This window comes from Patella vulgata, chromosome 3, assembly GCF_932274485.2.
Source record: "Patella vulgata chromosome 3, xgPatVulg1.2, whole genome shotgun sequence".
Lineage (NCBI taxonomy): Eukaryota > Metazoa > Mollusca > Gastropoda > Patellidae > Patella > Patella vulgata.
This window is the reverse complement of record NC_065881.2, coordinates 81,441,233-81,468,312: the sequence shown is the minus strand read 5'-3', so window position 1 is coordinate 81,468,312 and position 27,080 is coordinate 81,441,233. Positions and strand designations below refer to the sequence as shown.

General features: G+C 39.4%; 1 long non-coding RNA gene across 1 annotated transcript; it reads right to left on the bottom strand.

Moving 5' to 3' along the window:
* Positions 1-18,120: 18,120 nt before the first annotated feature.
* On the bottom strand, positions 18,121-26,859 carry LOC126816977 (uncharacterized). Its single transcript, XR_007678693.2, has 3 exons — positions 26,682-26,859; positions 20,037-20,350; positions 18,121-19,525 (listed from the first exon to the last, which is right to left on the bottom strand). It is a non-coding gene; the product is annotated as an uncharacterized LOC126816977 (long non-coding RNA).
* Positions 26,860-27,080: the final 221 nt, after the last annotated feature.

Below are 27,080 nucleotides of genomic sequence, written 5' to 3'. Positions count from 1 at the left end.
AAGCATACGTACTGCTAGATTTATGGCGTCACTCTGTAATTGATAACATAAAACAAAAGGTGGGAAAAACTATTTGACTTTCAAAGCGAACAATTTTGAGTAAATTCTTAAGTCAGGGAATGCCTTGTGAACTCGCGGTATATAAATACACCACGTGTATATGTACTGCTGGTGTACTTTGGAAGCAGGCCAGTTAAACTCTTTCAGAATTGGTCTCAAGATCTACAGTACACAACCGCTTTCACCCCCCCCCACCCGTACATAGCTTTATATTTTGGAGGGGGGTTGGATGGCTGAATGGTTAGCGTGCGCGCGCTGTATCATAAAGTCTATCATTGAGTCGACTGGCGTGGTTTCGAATCCCCGGTGGTACGTGGCAAGGAGTAGGGTCGCCTGTCCAACCTCGTGGGTTTTCTCCGGGTCCTCCGGTTTCCTCCCACTGCTAAAGACCCCTACGCGCAAGCGAATTATTGAAATAAAATTAAACCATATGTTAGTCCCGAGATGACCTAGTTTGTGTCGAGTGGACGTTAAACCCCATTTCTCTCTCTGGAAGCAGGCCAGTTAAACTCTTTCAGAATTGGTCTCAAGATCTACAGTACACAACCGCCTTCACCCCCCCCCCCCACCCGTACATAGCTTTATATTTTGGTGGACACGCATAAATATTACATTTTAAATACACCGAACATTGCTTAAATATATCAAGGGTTGCAGATGCCAGGAAATAATCAACAATGATAATGGCGTCATAATAACTGTTGTAGAAATTGTCCAGCTGAGCAAATAATCTGTCTATTTTCTTGTAAAAGATTTTATTTTGGTATCAAGATTAGATTTAATTAAGGTCTAAGATGAAAAGCAATGCACAGGCAACCACGCGAAAAACAAGATTTTGATAGGAACAAATTTTGCCCCTTCCACTCAAAGTTGTCAATCTTCTCAATTACGAAGCAGAATAGTTTTCTTCTAAAGAATACCTCGCATGCCTCCTTCACTCCACCCCATCATTGCCCACCTTATGTGTTGCATGTGTATCACGCGCTCCATCCGCACACTCATTATGCATGCATCAAGCTTAGGTAGTTAAGGTCCATGGAATAGTTTGTCCGGTTCAATTTCATAGCCATTCTTCATCCACTCAGGGGTTCCCTTATATTTTATTCCAGGTATACTATAGACACCATTGCCGGGTCGCGATGGACATCGATTCTAGAGAATTTTGCAGAATCTATCGATCAAGAACCATTTTATTTAAACTGATATTGCCCATGATTGATTTCTTTGACATGTTCAAACTTTAACATTGCTGTCGTAGCTCTCATGCCATGAAACTGTGATTTTTTGGAAATAATGTTAAACTAGAAATTTAACACTAATTCGCTGGTTACAAATAGAAACCCCAGCGAACACTGTTCTCGGCGCATGGACGTTTTCCTTTCAAACATTGGTCCAAACAGGACAGCAACACTATCGCCTACGGTTTAAAACTTTATCGAGTTAAAAATTACTAATAAAATCCAATCATTTTTTGTACTTAATATCATTATTCGTGATAAATATCCTTGAATGTTTTGTACCAAACCCACAAAATCTGAATTTCCCTTGAAATAAGATATAAAATTATTGAAGCGGGTTGAATACTTATGCCACGTGAATCCAATCCTTGTCATAACCATGTCGTTTACATTGATTGAGTATTGTTTAAAATTGGATTTGCATTTTAAATGTATTATTAACGATTCAAGCTGAAACGTTTTGTTTGTGTGAAAGAAATCAATGTCTATGGCTTTTACTTTGTTTCTATACCATAACAACATTATGGATATTTTTTAGGCTACCATTCAAGTTTATTGCTATAACTTTGATCAATTAAGACTACAATTCTATAATTAAAGACATCTAAAGACCCAGTCTATTAATTAAAAGCATTGTTCTCGGCATCATCATCTTAAATTTATACATAACCATCGATTGGATAACATATAGTTATTACCCCCAAAATAATCACCGACTTGATAACATATCTATATCTGCCGTGATACGCCATGTGAAGTGTTCTTGAAATCTCCAAATTTTGGTTGCTTTATTTCACAGATGATTTGTGTCCAATTCTCAAGTTCCCAGACAACAGATGACTTGGGATGTGCTACCGCCCTTCTGGATCTCGTTTATAAAATCAATGTCTGTTAAATCGTCAAGTGACCAAGCAACAACAGATGAGACGATCAATATTGTGTAGATTCTTCAGGCTGTTGATTTAATATACAGCCAGAATCAGGAAAGCTGGTCTCTGATATTCCTGAATAGATTTTATATATTTGACTTTAATATTGGTATGTTCTAGAACGGACAGTCTACATACCTCCTTTAGACAATTGGTTAACACCTTGACAACATTAGCCATATACAAATTTACAACATGTTTGTACAGTTTCGGACTGTTTTCCTCTTTCTCTACCTGATGAACAAATTAAGTTGCGGTTGTCGCGATTGTTGGCTGGGATTTACGCTTGTCTTTGAAAACGTGTTACCAAACTCAGCACTAAAAATGGTGTCGAGAGGTTCCAAACCTGCGTGCATGTTTGCCTGTAAATTTGAACCCCAGTGTTTGGCATTTGCCTTTCATCAACAAAGAAGAGAATGTCATCTTTATAAAAGGAATGTGAAAGAACTTAAAACAGATCCCGATCCTGGTATGGTGGTTTTCTTGTTGATTATTGGTAAGATTTGATATTTTATCTCTGTACTCTCTTTCTATTATGGGATTTTTCTTATGTGGCCATTGGCCTCGAGGCTGACTGGCTGAGTGGTGGAATTTTTCGCCACAAACCTAGTCCCGAGTTCACAAAACATTCTCAGACTTAAGTTAAGAATTTACTCAACTTTCAACCGCTGTTTATGATAAATATCTTTAATCCAGAAACACAAAACTTTGCACATAGATTCTTGTTTTTGTATTTGATACATTAAAACAATTAAAGTTTTATAAATAGAGGATATTTGGCGTTTTAGAGTGAATAACATATTTTATTTCATCGAGAAGCAAGAAAACTTATATTTTCACGAATGCGTAGCATGAGTGAAAATATAAACGTTTTCTTGCTTAGAGATGAAATAAAAATGTTATTCACGACAAAACGACAAATGTTCTATTTATTTTATGATTTTACAATCATTTTAGGTAAAAACAACATGGACTACTTTGTCCAGTGGAATAACACTTATATTTCACTGATAAAACGCGGTATTCCATTACTGATCATAAAAGAAACTGCTATATTTTAGTTAAAATAAGGCGAACAATTTTGAGTAAATTCTTATTTAAAGATACATTATGGGAGATATTTATAGAGAGTTGGTCATTCTTGCTATAATAGTTCAAAAGTAGATGATGAAAGAAGAATATATTGAACAATTCAGTCAAATTACTTAATTGTGAACATAGTTATCATCGTTGTAATATTTGCCTAGAAATGGTAGCGAAATGTGTCTTCACCGTCGCTGAACGTTTGATTGACAGGCGTTAACTCCACCTACATATCTCGATTATCATGTAATGTTTTCAATGGCATACGGAAACGCTTTACAGCGGCCTCGCTAAGTACACTCTATCATTTAGCCTCGATCTAACTGACGTATTTTCATCAGGTTACCTCTTTTCTGATTTAATCAATTAGTGAAATCCTATTTAAATCCGAGCTGTAGCCGAGCCATCCGTGGGTCTACAGAGTTGATTTTGGTCTTGTTGTTTAAATAAAGATCTAATTTATAATTTCTATAACATCTGAAGCCTAAATTAAGACTTGCAATAATCAGATTTAGCTCTTGCATAATGCATGTTTAAGTCTGAGAATGCTTTGTGAACTCGGCGCCTGATCTTGGAATATAACCAGAATTAAATTAGCAGAAGCTAAATGGAAAACGACCCGGGTGAAGAATCGCTTCAAGTTCTGCTGCAGTTTGTGCTGTTTTAAAATTTTCTTCGAATAAAAGTATTCTAAGAAATGTTTCGTTTTTCTAAAATTTAACTTCCATTATTAATTACCCCCTAATTTCTTCCCTGGTTAACTTTAAAATTTCTGGCCTGGAGACACTACTGTAAGGTAACTGTAAAACAAACAAAGGTAGCCGATTCTATTTTGGTTTAAAATCACGATTATCTTATAACCGAAAGCTAACATAAATATCAAAACTTCGACCGACCATTATATAGAAATAATTCATTATTATTATCTTAAAACCTATTCGTTGTGCTTGTATTCCTTATATAGATGGTAGTAACATAGCCAGTCTAAAATCATCACCAACAAGTTCTATTGGTACGTTACAGCCACCCACAGCTGCTTTAGATAACAATCCAAGTACCTGTTTTCAAACAGACAAAGACGACTATCAACCCTGGTTCCTTGTTGATTTGATTGACACATTTCTGATTCGTTTTATAGTGGTTTACAACGAGGCTGATTATCGTAAGTAATAAAAGACAACAAGAGTTTCTGGGTTGTTTTTATTTTCGGATGGTCGCTTTTTAAGTTGTGTATTTCGAATTGAACCCGACTTTATGTTTTCCAGATGAACTTGAAATCTTTCGTTCCAGATGAACGCCCCCATGACGCTAATTATATTTCCGACTGAACGCGACTTTGTTTTCCAGATAAACTTGACATTCTTTATTTCCAGCTGAACGCCTGCACGACGTTAATTATGAAGTCTACGATTCTGATCCAACAATAAACAACTCATCAGAAGCTAACTGTTGTGCTTCGGTGGATGGTTACAGTACAGGTCAAAACATCATCAATTGTAACGAAGGCGTCCATGGACGATTTGTCAAGATTTCTATTGAAAAGTCAAATTTTTTAACTCTTTGTGAAGTGGAAATATATGGCACACCTAGTAAGTATTCCAGATTCTTCTCTGCGATCATTATAAATTATATACTTTATTTCTGTTTATGATTACGTTTTCAGATTTATATTTTTGTTGGTTATGTCGTTGTATTTAATTTAAAAAAATGCATTTTATTTCTATTGACCATATTTGAACTTTGTTTCAGTGAATGAAGCGAGTGATAACATTTCACAAAGATATGAATGTAAAAAGCTCCCAGGTGAGACCAGATTACATACACATTCTAATTCCACTTTTATTAAATATATTGTCGTCACCCCTGTCCTTTCGCCCGTCTACACGTATTGTAGTCTCTTTACGCATCTTAGTTGTTCATCGCACAATAGTCTATAAATATCTCGCCAGATTGGTCTATTGGATGTGGATCACAATATCCCTGAAAATAATTTCACAGTTTAATATTTAAATCAGAACATTTCTGGCTTATATTAGTATATATTTTTCCACGGCAAATAGGAAGCTGAAATATGACAAAAATAAGTTTTGTTGTTCAAAACTCTATAGTTTAGAATGCACCAAGACTAGAAAAGGATCAAATATAGAACATGTAATCAACAATAGGAACTGGTGAAGTCATCAAGGAATATGTAGCAGTATTTTAATTTCATAATACCTTTATTTTGCCAAACCTTTAATGTTCATGTGTACTCCTTAGTTAACTTGTATTGTTACTGTCCACTACCGCTAAGGACACAGGTTATAACCCCTCGGACACTAGTCATTGTTCAGCCCAACACGTCAACACTGATTGGCTGAACAACTCCAGCAATGGCGATAACTAAACCCCCTCACCCACACACTGTGTTCTGACTGGTAGTCTTCAGTCGGGGATGGATTATGTTCCGACTGGGTAGAAAGCGTTAGCCAGTCAGTTGCAGACAGTTGTTCCATCGTGAGCGGCAACATCAAAGAATGTCAATATGATTACACAGCTGGGTTACTGCATAATGCCAGAAAAGCTTTCTGTACAAATTGCTTTACAAGTGAACGGACATTAAATCACTCAGCCCAACCTACTGGTCATGATGATAAACAGTGGTTTGTTTGGGGTTTTTTATTTATATTTTAGAGGGTAACAACATTGCTTTGGGAAAACCCACCACTCAAAGCTCAGATCATGATGTGAACAGTACGTCAGTTCTTGCCGTTGACGGAAACAAAAATGGCCATCACTATGAGGATGCAACTTGTCAACACACTGCTACCAACAATGTCAGTCCATGGTGGCAAGTTGATCTAGGATGGATGTATGACATCACAAGTCTAACTATATCAAACAGATATGATCACAAACGAAGTAAGTCATAATAATAACCCATAAATCTCTTCGATCTACAATTGTATGACGTTTAATTTCCCCGAACTACAGTTGTATAACGTTTAGTCTCCCCGACCTACAGTTGTATGACGTTTAGTCTCTCCAACCTACTAGGCCGTGGACTGGGCACTATTATATATGGCTTAGATCTTTACTCTCGCTAAAAGGTCGGAGGCCGCCTGTCCGATTTTTTAAAATGATGCTAGCCGGAACTCTTCGCATGTGGCAATCAGTGTGTAGAATATTTATAAAATTATCTGAATAAGAATTATATTTTTTCTCGTCATAATACGAAGCTGCTACGCGGTCAAGTAATTGGATCATGGTACATGATTAGTCACGTGATCATTTTTGATAAACAAAACCACGATCTCGTCAACTGAACTAATCTTGTTTTACGTGCGTTTATGGATAGTTTGGGCTTTGTGGAAACGCCCTGGAGGTCGGGTGTTCGATCCCTGCATTGGCCGAGAAAGTTCATCCAGATTTTCCGGCGTGGTTCCCCCTTGTCAGTGATGCCGGACGGAGGGCCTGACAAGGACAGCTGTCTAGTCCTTCGGATGAGACGAAAAACCGAGGTCCCGTGTATACATTGGAATGCACGTAAAAGATCCCTTGGCAGTTGGAATTCGATATAAGAGTAGGCGATAGTGCCGCTGCCCGGGCAAAATTTCCCTCATAGCACACTGTATGGCGTATGCCCGCCTTCATTAGCCCAGTATAGGAGCAGAACAGTAGGACGTTAAACCCCATTTCATTTCATTTCATTTTGTGGAAACGCTATTTCAACAAGGATTGGCGCGAAATTGATGCAGGGTAATCGGACACACTTATATCTTTAGAAATGTTGAATTTGAGCTTCAAACTCAGTGCAAATTGCGTCATATGTATCGTCATGTTAGTCATGTACACTCATGCTGTTTTCAATAATTATGAGGGAAGGTCTGGTGACAACTGGCCCAGAGCTACAAATCATTATTTATTTTCCATTTTTTTTTTACTCAGCTGAGAATTCACTCATATTTCGACAGCCTTTTACTAACTTGAATCTGAATATTGGGGGGAAATTTCTGATGGATAATTTCTTGACAGTCTTTCTAGTAGATCTAATGAATGATGGTTATATTCTGCTAAGGTACACTAAATCTGACTAAATTCTTAACTGAGTAAAACACATTTTTGTGGCCCCAACCTTCGAGTCCCCAAACTATCATTTCCATCCGGCCATAATTGTATGTACATTAGACCTCTATGCTAAAATTTAATTTCTCATCATTTTGCAAAATAAGTGTTGGCATGGCAAACCAACATAGAACGAAGAAGTAACCGCGGGCTATTTGTACACGTCTATGTTTGATATGCAAAACAATGCTACATACAGCAATTGACATCCTCTAAAGGCAATGCACAATAATAAGTCAAAAATATTATTAATTTTGTATTATTAACAAGTCCAACTGGGAGATAAATTTAGAAAAAAACAGCCATAACAATAGCAATGCATAATAGTATGTTTGAAAGATCTCAGATTATTTGCGACAGCAAAATCCAATTAAGAACTCATTTGTTCAAAAATCTTTTGTAGAATAAAATTGAATAGACTTGTATAAAGTTTATTGCTCTTAAAAGCACTTTGAGCATGCTTATGGATGATTTGGCGCCAAAGAACTGGACAGTTGTTATTATTGTATGTTCATATTGTTCAGTCAGGAAGCTTATCAATATTCATCAATATCATCATCTGATAAATTATCAGCAGTAATTTCTGTTGTTGTAACCATAGTATTATTGCAGTCCCTACATCCACAAAGATTGGTGCATGAGAGATTTTCAAGTCTACATGAGCATCTTTCAGAGGCACAGTTAGTTTTTGCAATTACAATGTACATATTTTAAAATATTCCCTGGCGCTGGATCAAGTGTCATTCATTTTATTGAAATGTCATGATGAGTTATATTCCACCCATGCTCGGATGGGATTGAAGGGGAAATAACATTTTTCATAGAATGCCTATGATTGAAGCCCGATAGTTACATCTTTTAATATATAACACCAAGGCATCTTTAGTTGGGTGTGGGGGGGGGGGGTAGACTTTATATCTGGCACTGTCCACACAATTACTTTTCTCAACTTTTTAAATGTATGAAGTCCATCCAAGGCTAATGAAATTTCACACCCAAGTGACTCAAACACTTTTAGTAAGGATATTATTCGACTTTTATTTTTTTGTCCAGGTGTAAGAAACAATGTTCACAATAACGGAAAGTAAAATGATTGCTACATATGTATCATGGCTTTTGATAACTGTATCTGTAAACATCGGAGTAGAAGCATGGTTAGCATGACGAATAAGTCTGGTATCTGCCTCGTCATGATCGGAGTGATAATTCAGAAACATTCTCTATATTTAGGACATCATTAGGCCATAACTATTATCAGCACTTAATTTGGTACATAAATTTCCATGGGTAACATACCTATTAATTATACCTGGTGTAGAAGGCTCTATAGTTTGCCAAGGGCCTCATTGTTTGCTCCATTACTAAGAAAACTTGACCACTGCTGTGGAATGTTTTGGTCCTTACTGTAAATTTTGACACCTTTATTAGCTCGCCTACTGCGCACGACATTCTTGATGCTTATAACTGGGTACTGATCCGGAACAAAATCAACTCGAGTTACATTGTGGTAGAAGATGTGACGAGTTGAGGGGCTATTTTGGGTGTTGCTGGTGCGGCCTCTTTCAAGACTCTCTTTTCCAAACGTTAGTCCCATTGCTTATTTCAAGAGCCAGAATATCTCAGAGTGGTAAGATCTCCAATGCTTCTTCTATTGAGCCTACAAAAAGATAAAAAATAACAGCCCACCTGTGAATAACGTTTCTATTTTGAAAAAATAAATGCATGACCTAATTTTCCAACATTTTACAGTATCTGGTCAATATGACATAAGTATATTGCGTCAAACATTTATCTATTACCATTTGGAGACTGATAGTTTGTTTCCAAATCCATATAATTTACGAATTATTTTCTATTTCGTGCAATTATATATTAAATATAGGGGATCACGTGACTAAGTGGGTAAGACGCTGGCTCGCTAGCCTGGAGGTTGGGTGTTCGATCCCTGCATTGGCCGAGAAAGTCCATCCAGATTTTCCGGCGTGGTTCCCCCTTGTCAGTGATGCAGGACGGAGGGCCTGACACTGACAAAGACAGCTGTCTAGTCCTTCGGATGAGACGAAAAACCGAGGTCCCGTGTATACATTGGAATGCACGTAAAAGATCCCTTGGCAGTTGGAATTCGATATAAGAGTAGGCGATAGTGGCGCTGCCCGAGCAAAATTTCCCTCATAGCACACTGTATGGCGTATGCCCGTCTTCATTATCAAGCATAGAAGCAGAACAGTAGGACGTTAAACTCCATTCATTTCATTTCATTTATATATTCAATACTGTTTAAACCAAATATGTATCTGTGTGAATTAGGCATATACATAAAGCATATAATCAGTTGCCATTTCAGTGTAAGATACTTAGATAGTGAGAAAAGTAAATTAATGTAGGCCTACTTTACCTTCAAACACATCACGATAAGAAATGACAGTTGTTTGCTCCTCTCCGTCGAGACTTTTGCCACTGAGAAGCGTAGTTCGCAACAGAATTTCAACTGGTATCATTAAACTGAACTCATTTGCAAGGATTCTTGATTGCTTGGTGGATAAAACACTTCATAATTCGTCTAAACGTTGACAAAATAACCGAACATGCGTCTTTGTTGATATTTATATCGGTGCCCGTTATGACGATTTTTCTGTTTGCTGATTGACTGAAATCCCGGGCCGAGAACATTTAGTTACAAATTCTCCCAACCTTTTCACCGGCGCATTAATATGGCGGTGAAAAGGACCAAGTCCGCAAAAACAAAATAATTAAAACTTATAAAAATATTTTGAAGCAATTACTCATGGAAAGCTACGTGTGAAGAACTGTCATTATTCATTTTATGTATTTTTAAATTATTCTGTGTTAAAGAATTACAGGCCCTTAGCCTTTCCACGAACGTAAACAATAACTCGCTCCAGTCCACGGCCTATACAGTTGTATGACGTTGTCTCCCCGACCTACAGTTGTATGATGTTTTGTCTCTCCGGCCTACAGTTGTATAACGTTTAGTCTCCCCGACCTACAGTTGTATGGTGTTAATCTCTCCGGCCTACAGTTGTATAACGTTTAGTCCCCCCGACCTATAGTTGTATGACGTTAGGTCTCCCCGACCTACAGGGCAGACGAGCCTATTTTTTCGCCCGATCGCGTCGATTTTTAAAGAACTGACCCAAACTGTTTACTAGGTGAAATAAGGACACGGTTCTGGTCTATAAAGGGTGACGCCTGGAAGTTTAAAGATACGGAAAACAGATCCCGTGTAAAAATTGGTAGGCTTTTGGATTTTCCAGAAAACCATACAACATGATTCTGCGATTGTGAAGCCTGTAATAACCATAATGTTGAGGTGATTTATATCCGTAGACGTTCCTTATTCGTTTCATGTTGACCACAACGTACCTGGTTGTGTGAACTAACCTCAGGTAGTTAGGGTTCAGGAAATCGTAATGCCTGGTTCAATTTAATAGTGATCCAGGTACGTTGCCAGGCCCCCGTCCACCAACATTGACAACAGCCACCCTCTGGCCCTTCAAAATGTACCTTTTTTGTTGGTAATATAAATAAACTGGGGTATATACGCATAAACGCAGGTGTATAGATATAAGACTTGTAAATAAACTGGGATATATAGGTAGTAATAAACTGGGGTATATAGGTATAAGTCTAGTGATAATCTGGGGTATATAGGCTAGTAAATAAAGTAGGGTATATAGGAATAAGACTAGTAAATAAACTGGGCTATAAGTCTAGTGATAATCCGGGGTATATAGGTAGTAATAAACTAGGGTATATAGGTAGTAATAAACTGGGATATATGGGTCATTACCAAAATTGGTATAAATTGCAAATCACAAATGACCAAATTTTAAATATGGCTAATTTTTTATTTTTTTATATTTATTTGATAAAGTATAGTTCAAAGTGTCAGTTCTGAATAAATTTAGAACGTTTAAGATCTCTTGGCAGAAAATAAAGTCCGGTATTAATGCGTTTTATGATTAAAGGGACAATAACACTCTTGCTTGCTTGACAACTCCAGAAAATAAAAAAATAGCCTTATTCAAGGTTCTAGATGTGTTAGTGTTCTACCTGTTGTGTAAATTATCCATTAAATCCTATTTTACTTGTCCAAAGGGTTCCAAAATATTTTTAAATCCAAGTCACATTTGAAAAGCTTTACATCAGGCTTTTCAAATCATTTAGTTGAATTTTTCCAATTTTTTGAATTAGGTGTGTTAAGATGAAATTTGTATCATCAATTAATTGGAATATTGTAAAAAAAGTACAATTTGTTGACCAGAATAAAGATTGGGACATATTATTCAGTTACAACAAGAGTGGTATTGAGCCTTTAACAATATTATTATTATTGTGATTATTATCATAAAGATAAGTCAGGTTCCCTTCCTTTAAATCACGTTAATATAATATACATTTTGGTATTCCTTCCAGCTATTGGTAACAGATTCTCTGATGTCAGTGTAATGGTGTATGATGCAGATCCATCTGTCGGTAATCCAACTCCCAAAGTGTGTATATTTCTACCTGGAGTTTTTGGATGTACCGTGAGAACTTTCGAGTGTGATCAGAAAACAGTTGGCAGGTTCATCAAAATATCCAAACCAACAAAGATTCTCAATATGTGTGAAGTCGAGGTGACGGGTATAAAACAGTAAAAAACTATTGTTAAGGGTAGAGTGCTAGTGGAAGCTAACAATGTTCACCAAACATCCACATCGGAAAAGAATCAAGGTTGTTAAATACTGTTTATTTTAAGTGTTATTTAGTCATATTATCACCAACAATAAGTAGGTTGGGACAAAGATCAATCCATTGTGTTCATTTTGAAGTGTTTTAGGAATATATTTTAATATTTGTTTTTAATTCATTCTGGCGAATACGTACCACATACTGTTCATCTCAAGGAAGACACATTTCAATGGGTGCTTTGATTTTCGGCTGCCATATCAGAGACTGTTCTGCTTCGTTGAGTTCGAAATTCATTTTTTCGGTTGCTGGGTGCAATGATTTTTGTGGAGTAATGGTTTACGAGGCCGTCCTCAACCCTCGTTACATTATCGCCCCCTGGCGCCGAAGTATAGCGAGACGTGAAATGAGACTTTTGGATTTTCCAGAAACCATGCAACATGATTCTGACTGTAACATCCATATGACTTGCCTATCTGTTGGAGTAGCGCTTTAAGGATAAATGGCGTACTTCGCATAAACTGGTTATTTATATCCGTAGACGCACGCACCTTATTTGTTTCTTGTGTATCACGTGGTTCACCCGCGCACGCCATTGTGTACTAACCTCAGGTAGTTAGGGTTCGGAAAATCGTAATGCCTGGTTCAGTTTAATAGTGATCCAGGTACGCCACATCCCCGGTTTCCCCAGTGGTCTTATTCCGTTCTACTCCACTATAGCCTGGTTTAATCCATAGGGTTTCCAGAATTCAAATTATCTCCTCTGACCTTAATTGTAGCTTGAGTCTAGGAACCAATCAAGCTTACAAACAAGTTTCGCTTTTGTTTTTATAAGAGTAGATAAGTCTATTCCTGTCCATTTACTGAATGATTTATGTAAACAATGTATATATTTCTAATTCATTTATATTTTATTGTATTATTAAAATCTGTAGTATGTTTCGCTGATTTCAGATATGATAACGTGTATATATGTTTCACTTTTGTTATAATTATTACTGTTCGTTCTTTGTATGAAATGTTTCCTAAACTATTACCATTCTGTTATATTTATTATTATTGAATTTATACTTGGTAATTTATTTCATCCTGTGACTGTCTGCGATATCACCTTGGTGGAAGCGGACATTAAATAAAGCTACTCACACACATTTCGTACTGGGTGTGATTGTCTGCGATATCACATCGGTGGAAGCGGACATTACATAGAGCTATGTCACACACGTTCATACCGTGTGTGATTGTCTGCGATATCACATCGGTGGAAGCGGATGTTCAATAAAGCTATTTCACACACATTCATACTGTGTGATTGCGTTTTGCCTACGTAAGGTACTACTGAGAGTAAAAGTTTTGATATCACGAAACCGCCTAATCAAGACATCATTCATATATGTCTGGCCTTCATTAATATAATATATAAATATTGTATTTTGATGTTAATAAATACGCATTTAGCATAATTTGGCCTTCTCTTATTTTTTGCTTGAGGAGAATTGGTTACCTCCTGACTAATACCTAACCCTGTGTCTTGAAGGGGGGCCTCTGCGTTTTGCTTACTTTACCCGATACAATTAACGATATATGGGATGAGTAGATAAAAATAGCACAATCATCAAGGGCAGAGAACTTGGATACGTGTAAATGGATTATCCTTGGGGTAAGTGGTGTGGATCGAAATGAGACCACTGGGGATACCGAGGAAGGAGACGCCCCCCCCCCCCCCAGCAACTCTGAGTAATAGAATAAATAATACATTTACTATGGTGGCTGTTAGCGGCCATTAAAATGAATCTAAATCGTCGCCTTGTGAATTCTATAGTTCTATGAGTGGGTTTATAGTATAGACGTTATACTGTATTAGCCATGTGTAACACTTTTGTAGAAGTTTTTCTCTTGAAATTAATGATGGCATTATATTGTATTAATTAATATCTTTGGCAAGTTATTAGATTTACATGGGGATCACGGTGGCTAAGTGGGTTAGACGCTAGAGGTTCTCCCTTGTCAGTGATGCACGACGGAGGGCCTGACAAGGACAGCTGTCTAGTCGTTCGGATGGGACGAAAAACCGAGGCCCCATGTACACATTGGCGTGCACGTAAAAGATCCCTTGACAGTTGGAATTCGATATAAGAGTAGGCCGTAGTGCCGATGTCCGGGCAAAATTTCCCTCATAGTACACTGTATGGCATATGCCCGTCTTCATTAGCCCAGTTCGGAGCAGAACAGTAGGACGTTAAATCCCATAACATTTCATTTAGATTCACATATATGTAATATGTACTTAAATCAACTTAGTGAATGAATGGCATATTGTTATATAAAAAAGAGTCATAATGTTCTAAACATTCAATTCTAGGTTGATAACATATTTGTGGGAAGTTTCTCCGGTAAATTTCCACTTTCCATATAAGGGTGGGTTTCGACGTCATTTGGCTCAATTAACCAATCTCCCTAATTATTTACATCATATTTGACCAATTAGATAATTGAAAGTCCAAAACCCAAAGCTACAAAACCATCTTACTTGTGAGAATTCGCCAGACAGCAGACAGATTCTGGAAAAAAAAGGTTGTAGCAATTTCTATCAGCAGTCTGGCCCAGCGAGTCTGGCTGGCTAGTGTTTGAGCCTGTCTTCATTAGCCCAGTGTAGGAGCAGAACAGTAGGACGTTAAACCCCATGTCATTTCATTTCATACATAGATTTAGAACAATACGGTCTTCAAGAGATTTATTTATTTATTGATAAATATTGATAATATGACAAAGACTGTTGAATTCTGAAACGAAATAAAATGAAATAAATACAATGTGGTTTAAAGGTAAAAATGAGATGAAATGGAGTTTAAAATCCTACTGTTCTGCACCGATTGTGCTAATGAAGACAGACATACGCCAAGGGGTGTGCTATAAGGGAGATTTTGCCACAACTATAATAGCGAGCACTGACAGCTCTTTATCTATTCTTACTAAATGCCTCTTTATCTAATCTTATCTAGCTGGTTTAACTATTATAGCGAGAACTGTCAGCTCTTTATCTAATCTTACCAAATGCCCCTTTAAAAATACAGGTAATTTTGTTTTTATGATAATACTAGCAGAATGCCCGGCTTCGCTCGGGGGTCATAACCCCGAAACCGGAAGTGGTAGACTAACGCCACCTGGCCTATGTTACTCCCCGGTCCGAGCAACCCCTATACCCCAAATTTCAGACTCGGGGCAGACCTAGTGTAGCCGCCAACCCCGAACAGCCCGGGGGTCATAACCTCGAAACCGGAAGTGGTAGACTAACGCCACCTAGCCTATGTTACTCACCGGTCCGAGCTACCCCTATACCCCAAATTTCAGACTCGGGGCAGACCTGTAGCCGCCAACCCCGAACAGACAGACAAACAGACAGACAGACAAACGATAGTCACAAATATTAGTATAATAATAGATAGATAGATGACATGAGGCCCTTTCTTTCCTTTTCGGACAAAATAAACTTTTTACGATTGGTACACGAATCGTGTACCATAATGCGTAACAAGCGACCCGAGGAACGAGGTTAGACATACATATATTCCACAAGTCATGTCAAACGGTGACCTCCATATTCTTATCTGGAGAGCATGCGCAATAAATACTATCGTTGTAGACTGGAATAACCAGTCGCTAGATATTGCCATTCGATTGAGACTTCGAACATAACTGCTTTGAAATTAGAGTAAAAACGGAAACGATTGAATGTAAATCAGTTTATTTACATTCATATTACAGTATTATATACGTTGCGACACATTTGTGTCAATTAGTATGGAAGGGTATCCCTGCCAATATTAAATGCTCTGCTACAATGTCTTTTCTATTGATTATATGTAAAAAGAACAATGTACAAAGTCATAATACCGGTAATGATAAAGTCAAAATATTAGCGATTTAGCTCCTTTAAGATATTCATGCGTCACTCGATTTTTTGTGCCACTCTAATTTTTTGCGCCTCTACTTACTATGATACATTTTTTTTTATTATTTCGCATAGAATTTTGCCAAAGAAAAAGAAATGTTGAAGAAATTTAGAAAGGAAAATATAGTGGGCCAAATCTGAAGAGTTTTAAGAATGTCAAGACCTGTAAGGTCAGCGAAATTATAGTTTTTCGAAGTGTTTCTGGTGCTTTCTGTTTTAAATATCTTTCTGTTTAGATATATCTTTATTCGTAAACTCCCTGTAAATATCGTTGAATTTTGGTTTGATGATCGTCTTATATTTTTATCACATAGTCATCCGATCGGCCTACAAAGTCAGCGAAATCGTTGAATTATGGTTCGTTCATCTTATATATTCTATCATTGTCATTGGCTTGTGTAAGTCATAAGTCAGTGTTACTGATGCTTTATGTATCTTTCGTAAACTTCACTGAAGTAAATATAATTAATAGTTAAATTTTCTTCAAATTTAGGTGGCACTCGGGACAGTCAGTACTCACGGGCCTTCAGTCCTCACCAAGCCCTTGAGACACAAAAGATTGGAGAGAGAGGGGGGGGGGGGTTACCACTCACTCGACACAAACTACAAACTAGGTCATTTCGGGACTAACATATGGTTCAATTTTATCTCAATAATTTGCTCTCCGTAGGGGTCTTTAGCAGTGGGAGGAAACCGGAGGACCCGGAGAAAACCCACGAGGTTGGACAGGCGACCCTACTCCTTGTCACGTCGTACAACCGGGGAATCGAAACCATGCCAGTTGACTCAATGACAGACCTTATGATACAGCGCGCACGCGCTATCAAAACATTGGAATACTATTCGCACTTTTCTTATGTTTACACGTAAATTAGTCATATTATATTGTGCATAACTTTCTCTCCCGACACCGGGATCCAACCTAGGACCACTCGGTGATGAGAGAGTCGTTGCCTTACTAACCGAGTCACAGCGGGTCCTACTAGAATATGAATTAACCATTACCTTGATAAATATGATAAAAATAATATCTAGTAACAATAGATCATTTGACGTCACCAACAACTATTTATATTTACTGATATCAATAGCATATAGGACAGTGGTGAGCTATATTTACTAAAAATAAATCTTACAAACAACGGATAGAAAATTAATTACTTTTTGTTACAAATCAAAGTCACAACCCATTGAAACTTTCAAAGAATCTTCAATCTGGTTATGTATAAGTGATTTTATTCAGCTAGAAAATATAACTGATTGTATAGTTTATACAATACCAAGTGATATCAATAAATTATTAAGCCATTCGTTAGTCACATGCTTGTATTATGTTTTATTTTTTGAACACATTGATGTTTTGTCTGAAATGAATGACGTATATAAATGTTTATCTCAGTCTTCGTCACCGAATATCATTTATTTTATTATATGAATTGAACAACAATGAAGTTTAATTTTTTAGGCGACTATCCACGTAAGCAATAATTTAAAGCGTATTTAAATGTTAAATCGTGATATACTTTCTAATGACAGGTGAAACTTGTGTTCGGCTGTACTATATACTGAAAAATTCAGAAAAATACCCCCCAAAACACAGCAAAATACCGTAAATTGTTTTCTGATACTAAATACCGAAAAAACAACACTAATTACCGAAAAAGTCCAAGGCCACGCATACAAATTGTTGGAGACTTTAGGTGGGTCATGGGCAGGCTAGGACACACATAAAAACTGTGGGGAACTCATGGGTCAGGCTAGGCCACGCATAAAAATTGTTGGGCACTCGGGGTCACGCATAAAAACGGTGGACATTCTAGTGTAGCGCCATGGGTCGTCTGTCAGACGTGGAGAGCGGACACCGGGCAAATCGGTCGCAACATCCGGCGTGTAACCCATGCATCGTTTCTTACTCCATATTTTGGAACAGCCCATGATCGTCTAGTATTGTCTCTGGCCGCATTTGTTTCTTATTGAAATCTTAGGACTCCACTTTAAATACTGTGTATTTATTCTGCCACTTATTCAGTTTATGGTTACACACAAGAACAACAATACCACATTTCGATTCTACATTTCTATATTAAGCACTGCTACATATAGGTTACATGGTTACACGCATTATAATAAAGTCATTAACTACATGGATACTTGCGAACTAAACTTATTAAAACCTTTAAAAAGTTTTATGGCCGTCATATTGACTTGACTGGTAAATATAACATGTCTCTCTCGGCTATTATTCTATATATATTTAATTGACGCGTATACTATTTCCCTGATAATATCTGTCTACTACATCGTTAACACTGTTCATCACGTGCATTTTGCATACCGATAGTCCATTGGCCAATCACGCTATTTTACCGAGATTTCGCCTAATAGTTTGGATGCAGCTATGGCGGGTGTGGCGTCAGCCAGGGTAAGCTTACTCTTCCGGACACCTGTTACCACTGTTTGTCGTGTATTTTGTACACGGTGAACAGTCCATATACTGATTACACTATTTTGCCTTTTCCGTTTTTTTAGGACTTCGAATTTTGTCTAATGGTTTAGATTGTTCGTACTTGGTTTTATTTTATTATCTCAAACCCCATCCAGTCAGACTCGGCGAGTCTGCTGATAGAGAATTGTTACATCTTCTCCCTGCAAGAACTACATGGCTGTCTAACCTTGACCGCACATTTTATAAATTGTATACTCTCAGATTCACAGTCATTAATTATTCTATTGGCTAATTATGATGTAATTAATCATGTGATTGGTCACTCATGCCAAATATGAAATGGTGTTTTCCGATCACGTGCTTCATGCCTTGTATACCAACAAGGACTCATTATCAAATTTGGTCAACAGACACATTCCATTTCTGACCACGACCTTAAACCAGAGTTGACCGGCCAGCTAAACATTCATATGTTCTAGCGCCGTTTATATAGAAAATTTAGAGGATCGACGTGACACAAGATGAACGTCTACGTCGCGCGACAGAAATGTGTTCGAAACTAGGGGTCTTGCATTGGCTAATCCGTCACACCAACCAGAAGGCGGGTTATATAACAACTCTTCCAGGTCATAGTGTAGTAAAGGCAATAAAACGAAATTTCGAACTATTAAAACGGAACGAAATAGGATCTGTGTTTTAATCAGATTGGGTTTTATGCATATAATGATTTAAATGGTTTCTTTACGCGTTAAAACGGCAACAAGTCGACTGACGGTAATCATGCTATACGTATCGACATATTCGTCACAGACTAATAATGTAACAAACAATGCAAAAGATAATGATAATATAACAAGCAATGAATGCAAAAGATATTATAATAATCCCAAAAGAATAAATTCTATATATTAAAATATTAGTAATGTCAACAACATCAACATCTATTATACCATACTGCCTTCTCTACTCCTCCTATTTGTATCTCTACTAAAACCTATACACATAGGACCATCTCCACAGCCTGTAAATACAGGTAAATATATATTATATTATAATAGTTATATATCTTCTATAATACCTACCTCTATAGACACAGGTAAATATGATAAAAGGGTCATTATGGAAGCTTATATAGAGATCTAGCAGTTCTCGCTATAATGTTTAAAATTGGATAATGTAAATAGAATATTTATGCTGAAACGTACGGTCAAATTACTTTACTCCAATCCGAGAAAACCGAATTTTAAAAACACTGTAGCCTCGGTTGCCATTGTAACCGTTGTTAAGATAATAAACAAAGTCTCGATTATCCATTTTTACGGTTAATCATGAACAGCCGTTGATTCGCAGATCGGATTCAAATCTGTTTAAAATCGTACCCATGAGAGTTGACTGTGATCTTGGCATGTTAATAAATGTCAAATTAATAGTCTGTACAACATTTAATGTCTAGAGAAAGACTTGCAAAGGGTAGAGTTAGCTCTTGCATAATGTATGTTTAAGAAATAAATAAAGACATGGTATCTACTTACAACAAATCTACAGTCATAATTATCACATGATTCTTTTCTTTCATTTTATTTTCATCTGCTTTCTTGACTCCTGTTTTATCTTCCACAACTTTAACCCTTGACTCAAGTTGCTGTATCTTGTCAGCTTGCTTCTGTATTTTGTCAGCGTGGCTCTGTTTATCTGATTGGAGTTGTTGTATTTCATTCTTCATTTTTTCGACATCTTCTTTTGGTGGGCTACTCAGATGATTGTGAATGTTGTAGTTGTTGACTATATGTACATTATTTGAAGCGTTGAAATAGAAATTCGCTGGGCGAACAATCGGCTGAAGGGACTGTAAACATAAAAAAAAATTATTTAGCTTGTACAAGCGCCCAGTCAAGACAGTGGGCATACTCCTCGCAGTGTTTCGTTAGATTAGACCTAATTCCACCCAATGTTCTCAAAAACGCAACCTGACTTCTGAGATGGTAATGTGTTCTCCGTGGTTTTCATGCTGCACGTGCTGTTCACCGGGACCAGCCCTATAAAATCCATCCCATACCTGGTTGAATCATTCACACTACAACGTCATCAGCATGCCACAACTCACGAAAGCTCAGAGGAACCGGGCGCTTGGAAGACTCGACGCTGGCTACACTGCCCCAGCCGTTGTCAATCACTTCCAGGTCAATGTTCGGACCATCTACAGGCTTCAGCAACGTTTTCGGGCCACCAACAACACGGATGATCGCCCCGAACTGGTAGACCAAGGATTACAACAAGGCGACAAGACCGCCATGTTGTGCGACAGAACGTGCAGAATCCATTCACACAGGCATCTGAAACAGCACGTCAGCAGTGGCAGCGCCAAGGGGGGCCCCCATTGGCCCCCCCCCCCACATAAATCTGGTTTGCCCTCTGTTTGCCCCCCCCCCCCCCCTGCACAATAATTTTAGAAAATAAAAAAAGTATTTGTGATACGTTTCGGTAATCAATACCTTCTTCAGTGATTAAATCCCACATCCCCACTCAGTCATAGACTTGCATGTTGTAGAGCCTGAGGGATTTCTTACCAAGCCCATCCTGCTGTAAACAATAACACGTGAATCACATGGAAAGTGCTTTTTACGATCTTCAAAGTTTTTGGGTATAGGTCAACGCTGCGAGAATATGCATTCACTTGATACACTAACTCCGTTCTTTTGAAACCACCCTCTCTATTCGGATAAGCTGGTGATTTGGCGACGAAAAGTATCTGGTCAGCTCTATTTATCTCGACGACTGTCTAAAATGCTGCATTTCCGGCAGTCTATGTCACAAAATATCGTGGCGAAAATATTCATTCACTTTGAGTCACTCACTCCGTCCGTTTGACACTTTCCTGTCTGGTCGGATAAACTAGTAATTTGGCGACAGGCGGTATATGGTAAGCTCTTTTTATCTCGACGATCAATGCCTGAAATACTGCCAGACTGCATTTCCAACAGTCAATTTTTCAAAATTTTCGGGGGCTTCGTTGAGGTTCGCAAGTCCGTTCATTTGACACTTTCCTCTCTGAGGTAGGATAGACTAGTGGTCAGGCGACAGACTGCATCTGATCAGCTCTATTTATCTCTACAATCGGTGCCTGAAAACTGTCAGACAGCATTTCCGACAGTCTATTTTTAATATTTTCTTGGGGAGGTCCCCAATACCCCCACAAGGCCTTGCTACTTTGGCACTCACAAGGGGACTTCGTTGAGGTTCGCAAGTCCGTTCGTTTGACATTTTGTTCTCTGGTCGGATAAACTAGTGATCAGGCGACGGACGGTATCTGGTCAGATCTATTTATCACGACGATCGGTACCTGACTGAATACTGTCAGACAGCATTTCCCGCAGTCTATTTTTCAAACTTTTCTGTGAAAGGTCTCCCATTTGGCGCTCGTGATTGGGCTTTGTCGCGGTTCGCAAGTCCGTTATTTTGACACTTTACCTCAACTATCAGTGCATGGAAAACTGCTAGGCTGCATTTCCGGCAGCCTGTTTTTCAAAATTGTCTGGAGGAGACCTCCCTTCCCCTAGTTGAAGCCCTTGCCTTTGCCCCCTTAACCTTGGACTTTGCCCCAGCTTTGCCCCTCCAACCACCGACGGCTGGCGCCGCCACTGCACGTCAGACAGTGGGGATACACAGAAGATCCCTCAGTACCGATACAGTGCGTCGAGGTCTCACCAGAGAGAACATCCATTGCCGTGGACCGATCCTCACCCCTCGCCATCGACGTGAACGGCGATCTACAGTTTGCCCAATAACACCAAAACTGGTGACATAGGCAATGGACACCTGCTGCTCTGTTCACCGATGAGAGTCGGTATTGCGTATCAACTGCAGATGGCAAGACCAGAATATTGCGTCGACGTTATTCTGACCAGAATATTGCGTCGACGTTATTCTGACCAATGTGTCATGGAACGAGACTCATGGAGAGGTCCAAGCGTAATGTTTTGGGGTGGAATCTGCCTGAACCAGAGAGTGGGTCCTGTGGTGTTCCAAAATCTTGGTCCAGGGAGAGGAGGTGGCATCATAGCAGTGCGCTACATCGATCAAGCTCTCAGACCCCACGTCATACCACCTTTTGCACGTCATTGAAACAACGTTTTCCAGCATGACACCGTTAGAGTTACTCGGGACTTTCTACAGCAGAACGGTGTCAACGTTATGCACTGGCCAGCCCTTAGTCCCGACTTAAACCCGATTGAACATCTTTAGGATGAAATTCAGAGGAGACTTAATAATGTCGTACCGATGAATTGCGCCAGGTTTTTCTGAGAGTGTGGTTCCAGGTGCCAATGGCGTTCATCAATCGTCTGGTCCACTCCATGTACAGAGACTGCGCTGCTATTATTGACCAGATACTGTTGTATAGACTGTGTACAGACTAAACCTTCTGGTAATGTCTTGGAATTGTGATGAATTAATCACTAATGTGTCAACATACTGTTCACAAAAAATTGCTTTGATCCATTTAGTAAGTCGTTTTTTAGAATGATTTGATTAAAGTGCCTCTCTGATTTTGAAATCGTACTGACATTTTTTGTTTTTACTGTTTAGTATATTGTTAGTATATGAACTATTTTATAAAATACTAGCAGGATACCCGGCTTCTCTCGGGGGTCATAACTCCGAAACAGGAAGTGGTAGACTAACGCCACCTAGCCTATGTTACTCCCGGGTCCGAGCTACCCCTATACCCCAAATTTCAGACTCGGGGCAGACCTAGTGTAGTCGCCAACCCCGAACAGACCGGCTTCGCTCGGGGGCCATAACTCCGAAACCGGAAGTGGTAGACTAACGCCACCTGGCCTATGTTACTCCCCGGTCCGAGCTACCCCTATACCCCAAATTTCAGACTCGGGGCAGACCTAGTGTAGCCGCCAACCCCGAACAGACAGACAGATACCAGGCTTCGCTCGGGGTCATAACTCCGAAACCGGAAGTGGTAGACTAACGCCACCTGGCCTATGTTACTCCCCGGTCCGAGTTACCCCTATACCCCAAATTACAGACTCGGGGCAGACCTAGTGTAGCCGCCAACCCCGAACAGACAGACGGACAGACAGACAGACAAACGACAGTCACAAATATATATATAATAATATACTAGCAGGATACCCGGCTTCGCTCGGGGGTCATAACTCCGAAACAGGAAGTGGTAGACTGTGTACAGACTAAACCTTCTGGTAATGTCTTGGAATTGTGATGAATTAATCACTAATGTGTCAACATACTGTTCACAAAAAATTGCTTTGATCCATTTAGTAAGTCGTTTTTTAGAATGATTTGATTAAAGTGCCTCTCTGATTTTGAAATCGTACTGACATTTTTTGTTTTTACTGTTTAGTATATTGTTAGTATATGAACTATTTTATAAAATACTAGCAGGATACCCGGCTTCTCTCGGGGGTCATAACTCCGAAACAGGAAGTGGTAGACTAACGCCACCTAGCCTATGTTACTCCCGGGTCCGAGCTACCCCTATACCCCAAATTTCAGACTCGGGGCAGACCTAGTGTAGTCGCCAACCCCGAACAGACCGGCTTCGCTCGGGGGCCATAACTCCGAAACCGGAAGTGGTAGACTAACGCCACCTGGCCTATGTTACTCCCCGGTCCGAGCTACCCCTATACCCCAAATTTCAGACTCTGGGCAGACCTAGTGTAGCCGCCAACCCCGAACAGACAGACAGATACCAGGCTTCGCTCGGGGTCATAACTCCGAAACCGGAAGTGGTAGACTAACGCCACCTGGCCTATGATACTCCCCGGTCCGAGTTACCCCTATACCCCAAATTACAGACTCGGGGCAGACCTAGTGTAGCCGCCAACCCCGAACAGACCGGCTTCGCTAGGGGATCATAACTCCGAAACCGGAAGTGGTAGACTAACGCCACCTGGCCTATGTTACTCCCCTGTCCGAGCTACCCCTATACCCCAAATTTCAGACCCGGGGCAGACCTAGTGTAGCCGCCAACCCGGAACAGACAGACGGACAGACAGACAGACAAACGACAGTCACAAATATATATATAATAATATACTAGCAGGATACCCGGCTTCGCTCGGGGGTCATAACTCCGAAACAGGAAGTGGTAGACTAACGCCACCTGGCCTATGTTACTCCCCGGTCCGAGCTACCCCTATACCCCAAATTTCAGACTCGGGGCAGACCTAGTGTAGCCGCCAACCCCGAACAGACCGGTTTCGCTCGAGGGTCATAACTCCGAAACCGGAAGTGGTAGACTAACGCCTCCTGGCCTATGTTACTCCCCGGTCCGAGCTACCCCTATACCCCAAATTTCAGACTCGGGGTAGACCTAGTGTAGCCGCCAACCTCGAACAGACCGGCTTCGCTAGGGGGTCATAACTCCGAAACCGGAAGTGGTAGACTAACGCCACCTGGCATATGTTACTCCCCGGTCCGAGCTACCCCTATACCCCAAATTTCAGACTCGGAGCAGACCTAGTGTAGCCGCCAACCCCGAACAGACTGACTTCGCTCGGGGGTCATAACTCCGAAACCGGAAGTGGTAGACTAACGCCACCTGGCCTATGTTACTCCCCGGTCCGAGCTACCCCTATACCCCGAATTTCAGACTCGGGGCAGACCTAGTGTAGCCGCCAACCCCGAACAGACCGGCTTCGCTCGGGGGTCATAACTCCGAAACCGGAAGTGATAGACTAACGCCACCTGGCCTATGTTACTCACCGGTCCGAGCTACCCCTATACCCCAAAATTCAGACTCGGGGCAGACCTAGTGTAGCCGCCAACCCCGAACAGACAGACAACAGACAGACAGACAGACAGACAGACAGACAAACGACAGTCACAAATATATAGATAGAAGATAGATAGATATAGAAGATGAACTATTTTATAAAATATGAACTATTATTTAGATGCAGTAAACTTATTGACCTATACACTTTGTTCTAAACACATACGCACGGTATGGTAATTAAAGACTATCAATTGCACATGTATGGATAATATAGATATGACCTGTATACACTTATACCAGTCAGCGAAATTAAGATAACTTGTAATCTCCAATCTAGTTATGATCTTGTGTGTGTAGAACCAGTTGAACGGTATATAACCATCAGTTTTCTGACAGTCGGACGAAACTTACAAATTTTGATGAAACTTAAAATAAACGTTTATATCCCAAAGATCACGGTTGGTGTCGATCTGGATTATGACCCCTGATTTTTCGAAAAATCACGATTTTAGCTTGTGGACCAATTTAAAAAACTTTCAAATATATCACCGTTACACGCTAATGATGACCCAGTCTGAATTTCGTGGACATCGTACCGACACATCCGACAAAATGACCGCTCCTTGTATACAAATATTGTAAAAATATGTAATACCAAGGTTGTGGAGCCTTTAGAGTTCACAATTTTGATCCGATTTTCATGAAACGTTATATGTTTTTATCGGAACGTAACTTCCTGGATTACGACGCCTGATTGTACGAAAAATCGTGTTTTTAGCTTGTGGACCTTCTAGAAATCACATTTTTTTTATCCGATTTTGATCAAACTTATTTTTATATTAACGATCTTGGTTTATCTTGTCGGACCGTAACAACCTGGATTATGGCCCCTAATTTTAAAAATAATATCGCCTTTTTGGCTTGTTCTCTCTCCATATCTTGCAAGATGGGGGCGTATCTTGCATGGCAACCGCTTTTTTTTTACTTTGGGTACCTTTTTTAGTCTTGGATTGTTTAGTTTTTGATGCACTGGAAAGATTGCCACGCGCTAAATTTATGCACGAGCTAGAAACATCAAGATAATACTCTAGCAAGCACCGTTCACAGTCATTTTGTTCTGTGTAGGGAGCCCCTTAATAAAGTTGGGAGGGGTGGAGGTTTTGCAGGGTTTGCCTAGTGGCCTAACGCCTTAAGACCATAAAGTCTTTCATTGAGTAAAGTTTTGCAGTTTCAATCCCGGACTTGTATTTGACAAGAAGTGGAGTGGCCTGTTTAACCTCGTGAGGTTTCTCCGGGTTTCATCCTGGTTGATCCCGTTGTTAAAGATCTCCACGGCCAAACAAACTGTATAAAGATTTCCATATATTTGTCTGTTTTAACCAGCGAGGGTGATATATCACAGACATATTATGTTAATTCTACTCACCATATCAGACATCTTGATGTTGTTATAGTAACAGATTTAATACACACAACTTTCTTCTACTCTGATCACCAGAAAGGGCGAGACAAACAGAAAGGTATTATTCAACAAAATCCCCGTCTATTTCCGTGTGTCAGTGATCTAAGCGTTGTGGACAGGATTATACTGGTCTTGTGTTTTGTGGTTACAAATTAATAACATGATAGTCTAGTCTACTGTATTACGTCAGCATAATATTAAATAATTGGAATACCCACAATATAAACCGGTTAGACCAGTTTATAACAAAGTATATTTACACCTTACAACTAAACTGAAACCTAACCCATGTTCACTCAATCGGCAAAACCTCGGCAGATTTCGTTACTCTACATCTAGCCCCGGTTGTATGACGGTAAGTGA